We start from the raw sequence: 13,825 nt of genomic DNA on the forward strand, positions 1-13,825 counted from the left end.
AAAGGGAAATTTTTGGGTGAAATAAAAAACTCCATCCCTGACATTTTCTTGGGGTGAAAAAGTTGTGAACTACAGGGGAGAGGCAGGGGCCAAGGCCCAATAATATAGCCCTTCTCTCCAAGGCCAGGTCTGACGCAGGGAGCACCGACACTCTGCAGGTTGGGACAGAGCGGGTCTGTGTGGTGAGCCAACCACAGAAACTCTGTCACCTCTCTGCTCCGCGTGGAAACCCCTGTGTGCTGTCGCTAACAGCGTCCCACAACAGCCACATGTTGACTCTGTTAATTTGTGAAGCATCACCCGTATTTTGTTTCACGCATAAAGATGTTTACACATTATAAATACGACTGATTTAAGAAACCGTTAGTCGGCCAGAGGTCAGGTGATCCGTAAATGATTAAACACTAACAATTATTTATTATACATACATCAGAGTTGTATCGAGAGTGTCTTCTCATCTAACTCTTGGCAGGAAAGTGAAGTTGCATGTTTTCCCAAGTGTGTTTTTAAATGATGATCCAGGCAGAACAATACAGCAACCAGTGATCTAAAGCTGCAAAGTTATTTACTCCCTGAGGCTTATTGCACCACAGAAAGTGAAAATGTCTCAGAGGACATCATTATTTTCATCTGTATCAAAGAGTTCAAGGATTGAGGTCTGGCAACCAGGTGTTTGAGCAACACGCATTTTGTATTAAGACTCAATATTTTTTGCAGATTATTTTCAACGAACATCTATCTGAAATTGTCAAAAAATACATGTGTCGAGATCAGTGGTGGAATTTTTTTGCATCTCTGCTCATCTGTCAGCACTTTTCAAACACTGTTTCAAAGGTTTTAGGAGAAAAAATGTTTTTAATAGAAAAATTGTTTCACTTGTGTTTTTGTTTAAGAGCTAAGTTCAGCAGACACCAGTCACCACAAATAGAAAAAGACATACCCAATCCCAATAAAACTATATAAATATAATTTTTGTTTATGACCAAGTACCAACAGAATTTTTTTTTTTTTTAGCATTAGCATGCTAACCAAGTGAAATTGTGAATGTGGTATAGCATTGTCATTGTAAGCAGGTCAGCATGGGTGTTTAAAAATTAAGATTTAGGACTACTAAGGTTCGCGTTTTGTTGTTAACAATTTTAACATACCGACTTTAGCATTTAAGTCAAAATATTGCTGTGCATATACATATACACTGTTGCCCATAAATTTGGAATAAAATATATTTTTTACATCTTCTCAAATGACAAGCAATTTATTCTTGATAGATAAAGTGTATAGCTTTTGTATTCTTCAAATTTGTATCTCTTCCAAACATATCACTCTGAGAATTAAACCACAATAACCTTAATAGGAATAAAAAGAGAAATAAGGGGGCGGTGTTTAGCTCACTTGGTAGAGCTGCCGCCCCATGTTGAGGCTATAGTCCTCAATGCAGGCGACCCCGGTTCGAATCGGGCAGCTCTTTCCTGCATGTCATTCCCCTTCCCCATTTACTGTCTCTCTCTCAACTGTCCTTTAAAGGTAATAAAAAAAGCCCCAAAAATATACTTTAAAAAAAGAGGAATATGTCTGAAAACAAAATTATTCCAACTTTATTGCTAACAGTGTAGAACCTCACAAAGTTGGTAATGTTGCTGTATTCTTTGTGCTTACAATTTGCCAGAATGCAAATGAGCAGCTTATATGTAACAAGAGTTAAAATTTTACCTTACATAAATGGTAATTGATGTAAAGCTATCATAAAAAGTTATTGTTAAATGCAGCCTCCACACAGTGGAAGAAAGCGGGTTTTGTTGTGATAGAATCTGTCCCACGTTCAGACAACATTGTAGAGATCCTGTGAGGTCCGGCTCACGTCAGATCCCCCTGCCAGTTAAAACCACCATTTACTGATTAGTCCCTATCAGCTCCCTGTTTGACGGGGATGTGCACAGCGAGAAGCCTGGGTATCTCTCTGGGTATCTGAGCTATGTAAACTCACTGCTGTGGGTCATGGAACAACTCCTTCCTCCCAGATCTGCAAGGAGACGGTGGCCTGGGTGAAGAATAACAGATTACTCTCACAGCTCCAGGTCTGCAGGATGAATCACAGATAGTGTCATCGCCACACTGAGACGATGAGGAAAGTGCCATGGTGCCATGTTGTTTTTTTAATTTTTTTTTTTTTTAATTTTTTATCAAGATCGCTCATCTTTCACTCAACTGCCAGATGATGTGAGAGAGGTTGGGTAATATTAAGGGTAATCAGAGATATGGGTATTGATCACATCATTGCAATCTGTCTCTAATGCCATAAAAAGCAACATTGGTGGTTGCCAATCCCGGCAAAGTCATGCTCGTTTCAACTTGTCGAAACTTATTTACCCTGCTTATAGTTAGCGTGAACAAAAACTACAACCAGGTGAGAGGTGTTGAACACATATCCAGCCTCACACACCTCACAGCTTCACAAACCTCCACTGATTTGTACCAGTTTAAACTTAAATGTAGTTATGTCTTTCTGTTTAGCTTCAGCTTATACAGTCGTTTAAGTTTCTAACCGAGGTATGTGGTAGTGTGTATTGCTGCTCCTGTTCCAATTCACCAACTTGCCACACACTCTGTGCCCTGCGGCATTGAGAGGTTACATCACTCAGTTACTCTGCCTTTAACAGACAGATGTTTTAGCATTTTTTATGTTGAGTTTATGTGCATGGAAGAGATATCCACGACTACAATCGAGAGCATGAATAGGGGCATTGCATAGGGGAATAGGGGCATGTGTTGCCCTGGAGAATGAATAGACTCCACAAGGTAGGTCTCCGTAGGTTAAATGAAGTTGAAGTTGGATGTTCTGGACATATTTTATTCTAATGAAAAAGTATTAATGATATGCAAAGAAAAATATCAGGATTGGAAGCAGGTTGGGGAGCCAGACATAGCTAAATCACATCTAAAAAGCCAATAAAAACTTAGCAAAATGAGGCATGAATGCTTTCTTGTGCCACCAAATATTAGATTATGCAAGTAATCCTTTCAGTCAGCGATGGCTTGGAATTCGAGGAGGCAATGAAGGCCAAGTCGTGTCAAGCCGTCAACTCCTTTCGCCAGCTCGTCGCTACGCAGTCCCTGCTGTTTGTGATTGATGATCATGGCTTATACATGACCTAGCCCAGTGAGGAGCCTTCCCAGCACTGACCAACACTGAACACTACAGGGTTTTACTCAGCCTACATTAGGTAAAAAGAGCCATAATGTAGCCCCATAATTCTTGGATGTTGATATTTTCTTGAGAGCAAATCAAGTACACACCTTGATATTGTGGGCTTACACCCAGCGCACTGTCTGTAAGGACCCGTAAAACATACTTTCTCAACCGGATGGATAAGTGGAGAGTTTAAATATGTCTCTTTCAAGGTTTTTGATTTCAGTCTGTGTTTGCCAGACGTTCTTCAGAGTTGCAACATAATCTACGTTATGATGTTTTCATAAAGATACACCTTCATTCTGCTGGGTTCAATCCCAGCATGGCAACTTCACAACTCCATGTTCAGGTGCCAGCTGTGAACATTACATCTGATTTTATTGACAGCTATAATGATTACACTTCATATACTGTCATTTCTACAGTCAAAATATTGCCTCAAAACCTGAGAAACAGTATGGTGCAGGCTCTAAACAAAATACACACACAAGGAAGCGTTTGTGGGGCAAAGTCCTGTTTGCTTACACTGTAAATGTTGGCTTTAATAATTTCAGTAAAGGCGCTGTCACGCCGTGTTTTTTTCACCCTGGAATTCTCTAGGTGAAATCATTTAAAGATGACAAATCGCTGGCGGAGGATAAAGACGGAGACGGTGAGATAACAGCGAGTAACTGAGAGTGTGGGAAGGGAAGACAAAGTGAAAGAGAGTGGGTAGTGCCTTTCTGTCTGAGTGCATGTAGACCTTTTATGCAGTGGGGGAAGTTTGAGCTCTGAATTATCTACACTGTTTGAAATCCCCATCCCTCTTGTGTCTTGGCAGACGAGCCACAGGCCGGGTGTCCATGTGGGTGACTGTAAATGAAACATTCCGCACTGGGTTCAGGACGGGGTTCCTCTTGACTCATCGTCCGTCATTGCATAAAGCTCACTCTCTCCCGTGAAGCAGCCCATTCTTCTGTCTACGGTAGAGCCTGGCAGTAAATTCTCAGGGCCCTCATTGTTGAAAGCTCCATCACCTCCCTGGATGCCTGTATCTCTCTAATCCACCTCTTGTGAACATCTGCAGCAATGGCCCCACAACACACAACACACAACACACAACACACCACCGTGGCTCTGGCATCTGTGTTCAGCTCAGCGATGCTCCAGGCAAACTCAAGTGGATTATCTCGAGAAATGATCAGAAGTAAACACCTGCATGAGTTTTGCCACTGATTCAGAACAAGTCTCTTTGTGCTCTGCTGAAAATGAAGACAAACTGAGACCAAATCAAGTCAGGGCCATTCCTTCTCAGGCAATAAACTCCTATTTAAGCATTTGTTTATCTAAGGAAAAGGACTGCTGAGCATGCATGCTCTTATTCACCTTGCTTCACGTTTTATATAATTGCACACATACCAGTACAAGCACTGCTTTTGTACAGTGACCTGCGCTACACAAGTAACAGTGTTCAGTGCCTTGCTCAAGGGCGCAGTGACAGTAGCCACCAAAAGAGGAGAGAGTAAAAGTCCTCTAGAGATATTACAGTAAACAGTACAGTAACTGCAGAGATGGACACTTGGGTGGATGCTAAACTTGCAGTTTGACTCTGTTTGGTGACTTGCTGAGTCTGACTCTTAATTTGCAGGTGTTTATGTGACTAATTCTTCATAATGCATTTTGGAGAGGAGTGAAAAGCTCTCCTCGGGGAGTGAACGGGCCCAGGTAGCCCTCACATCTGAAGAGCAGCCTAATGGAAGAGCAAACACAGTGATTACCAAGGCCCCTTTACAAGGAGCAGCCTGCAGTGAGAGTGGAGTGCTGCACCTGAACAAGCATGTGTGGACATCCATGTTCATGTCGTGTATGTAGCAGGAGCTGGCTGTAACTTAATGAGTTCATACAGTTTTTTCACTTTGAATAAGACTGTGCAACTGCAAGAGTAATGTTTCGCCTCCTGTCTCTGATGCTCCAGAGTAATGTAAAACTATTCAAACATTTGTGCTGTCAGATTTTATATTTAAGTTAAATTGTTTTGCAGAAATATAAGTGCACAACACAACTTAAAGTCAAATGTGTTGATATAATTTATTGTATCAGATGTACAGTAAACCATACACTTACTGTATGTGGGTTAGGAATATGTAACCCTTTAATTACCATCTATTTACCTTTTATTCAAAATTCATATTTAAAGTACTTTTCTGTTCTTTTTATTGTTTTTAAAAAGTTTGCCGCATGGAAGTCTTGTGCTGTGGTGTGCCATGTCTCCTCAGGGACTTCAACTGTTGCACAGAGGGGCTTTCTCTGCAGCACACGGGCCCTCTTCACTCTGTGTTGACTTAGTAAATTACTTGGGATGTCAGGGCCCAACCACAGCTTATCCTCAGAGGGGGGAGGGGGGTGGGGGGCTGTGAGAAAAAAGATGGAGTGTGAGAGAGAGGAAGAGAAATTATTGTAGAGGGCCACAGCGCAGAAAAAGTCAGACACTGGAGGCTTCATGGAGACAAAGTGTAGGTTGAGAGAAGGATAAGACAATGACAAGTTGTACTCCCCATAAAGAAAGACTATGGGCCTCATGTATGCTGCCTAAGGATGGCATCTGTCATTGAGTAAAACTTATTAAAAATGTCAAAAAGGAATAGGAAAATGAGCAAAAAAGTCATTCCTGAATTGAAACAAAATATGCAAACCAGTAATCTTTAACCCCTTCCTTATATGTATGAGACCAGGGCCGTTGTATAGGGGAGAAAGGTGATGATAATTCTAGGGGCCCAGCGCCCAGTAGGGCCAACAAAAAAACCCAGTAGTCTAATCTTTGTATGACTGAATTATTCTGCTTAGACCCTGACTAATACTCATAGTAATGCTGCATTAGCATCAAAACAAAGTAGGCTAAATAAAAAATGATAATACTACTTAGTCTAAGAAAAAAAGTGGAAAAGTTAGGGGCCCACTTTAGTATTCTTTCAGGGGGCCCAGAATTCCTAGCAACGGCCCTGTATGAGACACAAACATTTCAATGTTAATGGAAAATGGTGCGACACATTTTTCTTTGTGTTGTAATGTGTCCATTTTAGTGTGTAGAACTTCAAAACAAAAATAGTTGTTGTTTTTTCTCCCCCCCCCTTAGCTCGTGCAACTGATCCAGGTGGATGGAGGAGGCCAGGCAGAGAGAGTCCTGCAGGGCACACGGCTGTGAGGTATGCACGCTGGGCGCTTAGGGCTGTCTGTGCTGCAGCCTGTCTGCAGGCAGGCCAGCAGACTGCACACCTGTGGCTCCTCCGCTTAGCCCTGTTTGCTTTGACACCTCGGATGCTGTCTCCTTCAACAACACATCTTTCATCCTCACCATCACCCCCTCACCCACCACCTCCTCTTCCCCTATCCCTCACTTTAATTTTGTGTTTTTCTGTCTGTAAAGTCAGGAACAAGCAGCTTAAAAGAAATCCTGTTCTTGTTTTTGTGCTTAGTGTTATTTTTTCCCCTGCCTTTTTAGCATAAAAAGTATTATAAGAAATGTATGTAACCTCAAGCAAACTGTTGAGTGTCTCTGTCTTAGACAGTGGGATTTCTTTTCTCTCATCTTAGTGCACTGTCCTCCATGAAATGTGTTGAATTATGGGTAGAAACAGGCTTTTTGTTTGATTCATAATGGCCCGGTTCCATCAGCACTTGAACTCAGCGCTACTCTCAGTTCCCTCACACTTCACTGGCTTCTTACATTTTTTTCTTTTCCTCATTTTTTTCTTCAAAATCACATTTTCCCCTTCATCTGTCCACAGATCACGCTAAGCCTTTGACAAGGATGGTGGTGGAGGGGGCATGGGAGCGACGAGTATGGAGGGCGATGTATGATTGTGGGTCGGAGTGTCAGTGGCTCCCCAGGACCTATTATGAAAGGATGTGACTGAATCCCTGGCCAAGTCGAGAAAAAAAAAACTCTCAAAGAAATGCTTTGTGTGCAATCATCAAGCCATGATAGTGCCACAATCGCCTTGTCTAATTTGTCATAACATGCTTTGCCATTTGTTGACATGCCTCGTCCACCTTAAAAGGGAGGTTTCATCACTTGGCCACACCTCTGCAGGTCTTTGAATGTAACTGGTTGCGGTGCGTAGGAGCCAGGTTTCTGTAGTAATGGATGGCATGTCATAACAGTAACAAGAAATTATAAAAGGAGGAATGTCATTGGGTATTGAAAATTATGAATGCGTCTTTTCTATTAGAGGTTTAAATCATATACATCTTACATAACTATATGACATATGAACTGCAAATTCGTTCTTGTAGTTTTCAAACAAATCATTATCATTTTGTGTTTTGGGCCACACCACCAGGACTGTGGAAACTGTATTTTTTTGATTATGCACCTTAAAGGGTAAGATTTATATGTTTTTTTATTTAAAAAAAATGTATATAGGTGTTACCTAAAGGTTGTGAAAGAATCTTAACTTGTGTATGTGTACTCCGAAACTACCCTAAAATGAGCTGTCAGGACTTCTGTAACTTTGTGATGTCATATAGTCATCTCTCTCTACTTTGCCTATCCACCTTTTTCCGAACGTCAAAAACGTAGCCTGTTTTGCCGGTTTTGCTCTTCCGGTGGAATTTTATGTTTACGTTTCCATGGTTTCAGTAGTCGCGGTAAATGCATGGATTTTTTTTTTCTTCTCCAATGAAAATCTGTAAAACGCATGGATCATGACACCAGCTTTTAACAGTGGATATCACACAAATTGACATCCGTGTTAAAAGCTATGACAACGCCTGAAAACCATGGAAACGGAAACGTACAATTCCACCAAACCGGCAGAACCGGCTTCCGGGTTTGCCCATAGATGACGTTCAGAAACTTGTGGATAGCACAGCCAACTGGACACACTATCAAACCTTTTGCTGTTGTTTTAAGTTCATTAACAATACCAAGCAGACATTCTGAAACTCTGCATGCAAGTTTATTTTTGCTGAAATACAGGAAGATTGTTTGATTTTAACTGTCTCATTTAAATTTAGCACTGACTGACCATCCATATTTCCATTCACATGTTAGTTTTACCAAGCTACAGATGTAGTAGGCTACCTGGCGATAGTGTTACTAAGTAAACAGTGAGGCAAAAGATTCAAGGTCCAGAGAGAAGAAGCATGACGGAGGAGACTACACTGAGATGTTTTTGGTTTTTCACACGCAAATATATCTGGGTATGGATTTCAAATGTTGAGTCACATTTTGACATTTCTCCTTCATCATTATACTCTTGTAAAATACAGTAGGCTACTTGTAATCCACAAATATAGCCTAGCATGCAAAAGAGAAACTGCAACAAAGCCAATGATTAATTAAATCTATAAATTTGAATAAAAATTGAATTAAAGAGTAGTTTTTTGGGATCTTTTAGGAGCTATGCCTATTTGCCTTCTTTCCAAGAATTAGAGGATTAATAGTATAACAGGAGGCCGATGTCTGAGCACTTTAAAGCTCCTGCCAGCAGCCAGTTACCTTAGCACAAAGACTGAAAATGGGTCTGTTCTGGCTGTGCATGCCCAAAGGTAACTAAATCTGCCTTGGTACAACAGTGTTTCTTCATCCAACCATGGTCTCGCTCTCAGGCCTCCAGAACCCAGATCTGAGGCAACTTCAGTAGAAAGGCGAGTCTTTGCTCTGATACAGACATTCAAAACTAAAGCCATTTAAGCAGCCCTCTGACACTGGACATTCACATAACCTGACTTCTAACGTTTTGCAGCCGGTGGAGGGGAAGGAGGGCGGCAACAAGAGCCTCTTTCAGGGGCATTTCAGCGTGGATTACAGCGACTGACTGCTCCCCACGTCTGAACAATGTGACCACTAGGCCTTCATGATTTGTAGCTTTGTTGGATTCAGAAAATCTAATATATCATTAAATTGTCTTACTCACCATTGACAAAAAAAAGGAGGAAGATTAGAACAATATGAGAACCATATGCAGGGAGGATGAGGGGTGCAACAGGACGATGTATGTTCACTGTCTTACTCAGACATATTAAATCTATAGGATTCATGTCACAAACTAGAATTTGGGTAAATTCACATTTTACCCAAGCAGAGTTTGACTTGAGTCCAATGAAAACTGTTGCACTGTTAAAGCAAAAATTATAGTCTTCAATTACAGATGTGGAGTTATGGAGGATTAATAAGGAAATGAAACATAAGACGCTTTTATTGTTGGCCTGTCGAGTTTTTCCCCCCCCCTGTAGCATCTGGTCGTGTGATTTAGTGATCTGTTAATCTACTTCTGTGTTACTCTGGTCATGTGCAGTGAGTGACTATGAGATGAGTTGCTGCTTTGTCCTGGACATGTTTAAAGCCAGAGCTCAGCAGTCAGGCTCTTCCAGGGAAAGTACAAAGCCTTGCCTGGTGGTCTGCACACATGCCTGGATGATCTGCCCAAAACAGCCTGGATGGTGGGGTGGCAGAGACACACCTGCTTTGTCAACACCATCTTCCTCACTACTGTGGCCAACTGAAAATCCATCCTGTATAATCGCAAAGACTGTAAGGCACCATAGATTTGATGTAGCCTGAGTTTCAAAATAGAGAACACTTAATGTGAGCACATGAAAGAGAGAACCCTAATCTTGATCCAGGTGGGGAGATCTTTTCATTTCCTATTTGACGCTTGACAAATGTATAAAGTTACAGCAGTATGAATTTTATTGTTTTCCGTTGGAAAATGTGGTTATTGCATCAGCAAAAAAATGTTCAACTTTAAAAATGGTAACATAGAAAGCGAAAATAAAAATCCCCAAAACGAAAAGAATAAAAACATAACCGTATGTGTACCATAAAAATGCTATGCTAGTGGCTGTCTGTGCACTACTGTGCTTGAACCAAAATGCTAAAATATATTAGTTTAGTATGATAAAATAATATGAAATAAAAATAGTAGAAAGAGTAGAACATTTAAATTATTGATGACAGGGCCATGAAGTCCAGAGACTAGTAGTGCAAAGTGCTCTAAGTGGTCAGAGCAGTAAAACACTGTATTGATGCAGTTCATTAACATTTCGATCTCACATGTCACAGTGGCAGGAGGTACAGTAGGAGGAAAATATAAGGGATCAAGTTTAGGATTCATCACCAGGGGGACATGAACGCAGATTGAAATAAATTTCACATAAGAGAAAAAGTCAGACGATCACCAAAGAGACTGGAAGTTTCAGTCTTGACTGTTGACAGAAAAGTGCAACAGCAAAAAATAACTGCTTCAATGTGTGCAAATATTTTACATCTCACCTGTTTTTTCCCCTCTTCTTGCTCTTGGTAACTCAGAACCCAAAAGTCCCTGATGCTCCTCCACAGCATCCACCTGGATGTCAGAATGACCTGTCTCCATCACCTTTGACCTCTCCGAGACTCAAGTCCTGCCACCTGAGCGCTGTGTTGTCCCCCGGTGTTCACCTATCCGTGTTTGGATAGACTACCTGCTTCTCAAAACAAGGCATGACAGGGCAGGTCACCAAAGAGAGAGCAAAACAAAGAGTCAGATTTCACAGACCCTCTATCAATCAAACATCTTAGAGGCACAGTCGTGCTACCTACAGGAATCCCACCGGCTTCAAAGGGAAACGTGTGAGGGATTTTTCTTCACTTCTGAACTCGGGATTGTTGCAGATCAGCGGCTGTGTTTATTGTCTTTTGTCGCTACTTGACATAACCGGAGCCGGAGGATATTACTTAGACCCCCGGTGCGTTTACGACATGAAACTAATGCAACATAGAAATAATTGTGTGGCAAATTAATCCTTTGTCTTCCATTTCTGCAAAGTAATACTTAACACTGCACAGCAAGCACGGGCAGGCTCTTGTACATTCCCAAACATAAATTATGGCAGGACAAATGAATTCACTTACTGTTGTGTCTGTGTGTGTGTGTGTGTCAAATGCTACGATGGCTGCTTTGCATACAGCACATTGATGAAATGACTTGACTGAGATACACAGGTATTGTTCTGGTGTGCAGATCAACAGAGAGGCTTGTGTGCGGGGTCGATCCGTAACTTGTTGAGTTTTGCTCGTTGGCGAAGGCTCAGTGTTGAGTTTCCACATTCACCAGGCCGCAAATTCAGCTGACTCTCAAATCTGCGCCAGCGTGGTGTTTGTGGGCAGTTAAATCAAATCTGAAATCTCTAAATCCTGACCTGTTGGTGCGGAAACCCTCAAGAGATGATTTGAATTATGCAATAATCTTTCTACAATTATCTGTTGGGAACGATTCCCTTTTTTCCAGGTGGTAATCTCTGCAGGTTGATGGACAGGTTTTGCTTTGAAATGCTCCAGGGAGGACTTTCTTGGCCCAATTGTCTTATTGATAAACTCATCAGTTCGTGCTTACGTTTGAAGGTCTGTTCCCCCCCCACCCACCCGCCTCGTCGACCCCCTCACCCACCCTGACTCTCTCACCCATCCACCCACCAAGAGCCTCGCCTCGGCCGTGCACCTGTCTGTGGCAGGCAGCTGTGGGTGGGCGGGTCTTGGCTGTCAGTGGAACATTCCAGAGGAGAAGTCACCCCATTAATCCCTTGAGTTTAGGCCCGACAGCACCCCCCCACCCCACACACACACACCCCACCACCAACTCTTTACCTCCCTCCTTCACAGTATACCCCTCATTGCCTTACTCGCTCTCTCTCCTTCTCCCACCCATCAGTTGCTAACCCTTTCTAGCGGCTCTCTCCCTCTCAGCCTTGGTCAGGCTCAAATGGGATACTGCTTTGTCAAAGGTAGACACTGTGAGAATGAGATTAAAGGACGAGTACCCCCCACATGCGCACCTACCCTCCAGCTCCCAGGCCCAGAGGTTTTAATCCCCCCAAATATTCAAGAATGAAAGCAAATATTGTTATGTCCAGATCTGCAGGCCTGTGGCTCTGTGCACAAAGGTTACATAGTTTTTTTTAACAATATACAGATTTGTGGTCTGCCCATTATTATGCACTGTGACTGTAACACTGTTAATTTAAAATCTACACATCTATTGTGTGACAGCATCTGTGTGTAATTAGTGGGTGTTTGTAGGTGTGAAGGTCGTGCACACATGCACAACTCTGTCTCTTGTCTACTGGAAATTTCACTCCTCTAATTGCCCATATCACTCTCTCAGTATCACAGCTTTTTTTTCTCTCCCTCTGTCTATTAACTGTGATTCAAACAAGAGTCTCTTTATCACCCCGGGAAATTCTGATGTCAGGCCAGATCCTCAACTTGGCAGCTGCCCCATTCAGCTGGAACGCATAAATGAGAAAAGCTGCTCGATTCACCAGACAAGCGAAGAAGAAGAAGAAGAAGAAGAAGAAGAAGAAGAAGAAGAAGAAGAAGAAGAAGACATTCCCTTCAGTTTCCCCCAGACACTACATAGTCTCTCGCTCAGGCAGAACATTTTATCTTGCTCAGTTGGCTGTCTGGCAAGAACCACTCATGTTGTTTTTGTCCATCTCAGCTGAGGAAGGCTAATGCGGCTGTGCAACAGTCTAGACAACAAAAGCAGATGCTAAGTATCTGATGCAGTGAGGAGGAAAATATCAGCTGCATGGCTTATACAGATGGCTGCTATCATCAGAAAATACACTACTTCATGTTTCATTTGGCCAATTCGGCCGCCAAGTTCAGCTGTGTTTGCTTTGAAATAATAATACTGACCTTTTGGGGACTGTGCTTACTGACTTTGCTTGCAGGGAATAAAATGAGAAGATCCCTCATCCCTTTTGGGTAGTGTCAGTGGCTCATAGCATAGACTGGAAATAGGTGGAACAGCTCTCCTGGCTCTGTCTGAAGTTTACAAAAGCACCCCAGCAGCACCTTTAGAGCTCACTAAATAAATCTTTATATCCCATTTGTTTAATCCATATATAATCCAAAGTGTAAAATCATTTTAAAGTTTTTTTTTGCAGGTGTGTGTTGGCTGCAAAGCTAAGAAATTCCACAATATTGTTTCTTTGTTTTTTTCTTGATAAAATAATTGAGATATAAGAAAAACTTTTCTCTGTTAAGGCTACAGCCAACAAGCTGTAACGTAATATTTATTGCTCAGATAGTAGAGTGGTATCAGTCTCCCTATTTATCTTGGTAAGAAAGCAAATATGCATATTTCCCAAAGTGCACAACTAGTGCTTATCCGCAACAAATAAAATCCTTTTAAGGGGGATAAAGTTTTAGAGAGGGTTGTGTGAGAGCTGCCAGTCCCATACAAAAACACTTAACACACTTGTTTTTCTTTAGCACCCATTAAAAAGTCACACCTCTTCTAGCAATTAATTTTCGTGAGTGTAATGACTGGCGGTGTCCTGCGGCGCTGGCTGGACCGCTGGGGTGTTTGGGCCACACCAGGGGAAGCAGTAAGAGAGCAGGAGAGAGTCCCAGGGTGCAGGCCGTCCTCACTCTGTTTACCCATGGACCAGAGCCCCTCCAAGGGCCAGGGGGAAGCCGCAGCGGGGCCAGAGGCTATTAAAACCATGATGGCTTTTGACAGTAATTTCTTCATGAGTCCACAGCCGCAGGCCCTGCCAGTGGTGAGATCGGGTGCCTCCTCTTGCCCATTAAAGCACACAAACTGCCCACAAATCCCGCTCAATGGTATCTCTGTGCTCAGGGAGTGTGTTTGTGCATGTGTGAGTGAGAGA

The sequence above is a fragment of the Trachurus trachurus genome (assembly GCF_905171665.1).
Source record: "Trachurus trachurus genome assembly, chromosome: 15".
NCBI lineage: Eukaryota > Metazoa > Chordata > Actinopteri > Carangiformes > Carangidae > Trachurus > Trachurus trachurus.